Source organism: Triticum dicoccoides, chromosome 3B (genome assembly GCF_002162155.2).
Source record: "Triticum dicoccoides isolate Atlit2015 ecotype Zavitan chromosome 3B, WEW_v2.0, whole genome shotgun sequence".
In the NCBI taxonomy this organism is placed as follows: Eukaryota; Viridiplantae; Streptophyta; class Magnoliopsida; order Poales; family Poaceae; genus Triticum; species Triticum dicoccoides.
In genome coordinates, this window is record NC_041385.1 from 700,356,945 (window position 1) to 700,360,714 (window position 3,770).

Here is a 3,770-nt window from a genome sequence, read left to right on the forward strand (position 1 = left end):
AACCACAACAGGCACATCCTCACAAATACCGACGGGTATAGCAGTTGATTTATCAGCCATTTGCAAAGATATTTTAGTAGGTGTCAACTTATTCAAGTCAAGCCTACGATATAAAGAGAGAGGCATAACACTAACACCGGCTCCAAGATCACATAAAGCAATTTTAACATAATTTCTCTTAATGGAGCATGGTATAGTAGGTACTCCGGGATCTCCAAGTTTCTTTGGTATTCCACCTTTAAAAGTAATTAGCAAGCATGATGGAAATTTCAGCTTCAGGTATCTTTCTTTTATTAGTAATAATATCCTTCATATACTTAGAATAAGGATTTGTTTTGAGCACATGAGTTAATCGCATACGCAAAAAGATAGGTCTAATCATTTCAGCAAAGTGCTCAAAATCCTCATCATCCTTTTTCTTGGATGGTTTCAGAGGAAAAGGCATGGGTTTCTGAACCCATGGTTCCCTTTCTTTACCATGTTTCCTAGCAATGAAGTCTCTTTTATCAAAACGTTGATTCCTTGATTGTGGATTATCAAGATCAACAGCAGGTTTAGCGTCTACATCATTATCATTACTAGGTTGAGCATCAACATGAACATTATCATTAACATTATCACTAGGTTCATGTTCATCACCTGATTGTGTTTCAGGATCAGAAATAGAAATATCATTTGGATTCTCAGGTGGCTCAGCAATAGGTTCACTAGAAGTTTGCAAAGTCCTATCATTTTTATTTTTCTTCCTTTTAGAAGAACTAGGTACATCAATATCATTTCTCTGAGAATCTTGCTCGATTCTCTTAGGGTGGCCTTCAGGATACAAAGGTTCCTGAGTCATTCTACCGGTTCTAGTAGCCACTCTAACAGCATAATCATTTTTCTTACTATTCATTTCATCAAGCGCTTCTTTTTGAGCTTTAAGTACTTGTTCTACTTGAGTGGTAACCATAGAAGCATGTTTGCTAACAAGTTTAAGTTCACCTCTAATATCAGCCATATAATCACCCAAGCGTTTAATCATATATGCATCTTGTTTTAATTGTCTACCAAAATAAGCATTAAAGTCATCTTGCTTAAACATGAAGTTATCAAACTCATCCAAGCATTGACTAGCAATTTTAGTAGGAGGGACTTCAGCTTTATCATATCTATAGAGCGAATTTACCTTTACTACCTGTGTCGGGATATCGGGAGGTTCTTCAGTTAATAAGTAATTGATATCATATACTTCTTCAACAGGCGGTAAATTAAGACCGTGTATTTCTTCAATAGGGGGTAAATTCTTAACATCTTCAGCTTTAATACCTTTTTCTTTCATAGATTTCTTTGCCTCTTGCATATCTTCAGGACTGAGAAATAGAACACCTCTCTTCTTCGGAGTTGGTTTAGGAATAGGCTCAATAATTGGCTCAGAAATTGGCTCAGGAGCTGGCCAGGGAGGTGCCCAATTATTTTCATTTGTCAACATATTGTTCAATAGAATTTTAGCTTCATCCGGTGTTCTTTACCTGAAAAGAGAACCAGCACAACTATCCAGGTAATCTCTGGAAGCATCAGTGAGTCCATTATAAAATATATCAAGTATTTCAGGTTTCTTAAGAGGATGATCAGGCAAAGCATTAAGTAACTTGAGAAGCCTCCCCCAAGCTTGTGGGAGACTCTCTTCTTCAATTTGCACAAAGTTATATATTTCCCTCAAGGCTGCTTGTTTCTTATGAGTAGGGAAATATTTAGCAGAGAAGTAATAAATCATAGGGACTTTGCACACAACCAGGATCAAGAGAATTAAACCATATCTTAGCATCACCCTTTAATGAGAACGGAAATATTTTGAGTAAATAAAGGTAGCGTGATCTCTCATTATTAGTAAACAGGGCAGCTATATCATTCAACTTAGTAAGATGTGCCACAACAGTTTCAGATTCATAGCCATAGAAAGGATCAGATTCAACCAAAGTAATTATATCTGGATCAACAGAAAAATCATAATAATCCTTATCGGGAACACAAATAGATGAAGTAGAAAAAGCAGGGTCGGGTCTCATTCTATCTCTAAAAGATTCTTTACTCCATTTAACTAGCAACCTCTTAAGTTCATATCTATCCTGGCAAGCAAAAATAGCGGCAGAAGATTCTGCATCAAAAAGATAACCTTCAGGAATAGGAGGCATATTTTCATCATCACTCTCATCATTGTATTCAGGTGTAATAATTTCTCTTTCTCTAGACCTAGCAATTTGCTCATCAAGAAATTCACCAAGGGGCATAGTAGTATCAAGCATAGAAGTAGTTTCATCATAAGTATCATGCATAGCAGAAGTGGCATCATCAATAACATGCGACATATCAGAATTCATATCAGTAGCAGGTTTAGGTGTCGCAAGCTTACTTATAACAGAAGGAGAATCTAGTGCAAGGCTAGATGGGAGTTCCTTACCTCCCCTCGTAGTTGAGGGCAAAATCTTGGTCTTAGCATCTTTCAAGTTCTTCATAGTGTCCAGCAGATATAAATCCCAAGTGACTCAAAGAATAAAGCTATGCTCCATGGCAACGGTTCCAGAAAAAGGTATTGATAACCCACAAGTATAGGGGATCGCAACAGTTTTCGAGGGTAGAGTATTCAACCCAAATTTATTGATTCGACACAAGGGGAGCCAAAGAATATTCTCAAGTATTAGCAACTGAGTTGTCAATTCAACCACACCTGGAAACTTAGTATCTGCAGCAAAGTGTTTAGTAGCAAAATAATATGATAGTGGTGGTAACGGTAAAAAAAGTAAAGACAACAAAAGTAATGTTTTGGTATTTTTGTAGTGATTGTAACAGTAACAACGAAAAAGTAAATAAGCGAGAACCAGTATATGGAAAACTCATAGGCACCGGATCAATGATGGATAATTATGCCGGATGTGGTTCATCATGTAACAGTCATAACATAGGGTGACACAGAATTAGCTCCAGTTCATCAACGTAATGTAGGCATGTATTCCGAATATAGTCATACGTGCTTATGGAAAAGAACTTGCATGACATCTTTTGTCCTACCCTCCCGTGGCAGCGGGGTCCTATTGGAAACTAAGGGATATTAAGGCCTCCTTTTAATAGAGAACCGGAACAAAGCATTAGCACATAGTGAATACATGAACTCCTCAAACTAAGGTCATCACCGGGAGTGGTTCCGATTATTGTCACTTCGGGGTTGCCGGATCATAACACATAGTAGGTGACTATAGACTTGCAAGATAGGATCAAGAACTCACATATATTCATGAAAACATAATAGGTTCAGATCTGAAATCATGGCACTCGGGCCCTAGTGACAAGCATTAAGCATAGCAAAGTCATAGCAACATCAATTTCAGAACATAGTGGATACTAGGGATCAAACCCTAACAAAACAAACTCGATTACATGATAAATCTCATCCAACCCATCACCGTCCAGCAAGCCTACGATGGAATTACTCACGCACGGCAGTGAGCATCATGAAATTATTGATGGAGGATGGTTGATGATGACGACGGCGACGAATCCCCCTCTCCGGAGCCCCAAACGGACTCCAGATCAGCCCTCCCGAGAGAGATTAGGGCTTGGTGGCGGCTCCGTATCGTAAAACACGATGATTTCTTATCCTTGATTTTTTCTCCCCGAAAGCCAATATATGGAGTTGGAGTTGACGTCGGAGGGCCACCAGGGGGCCCACGAGGTATGGGGGCGCACCCGAGGGGGGCCCACCCTCGTGGACAGGGTGTGGGCCCCCTGGTCTT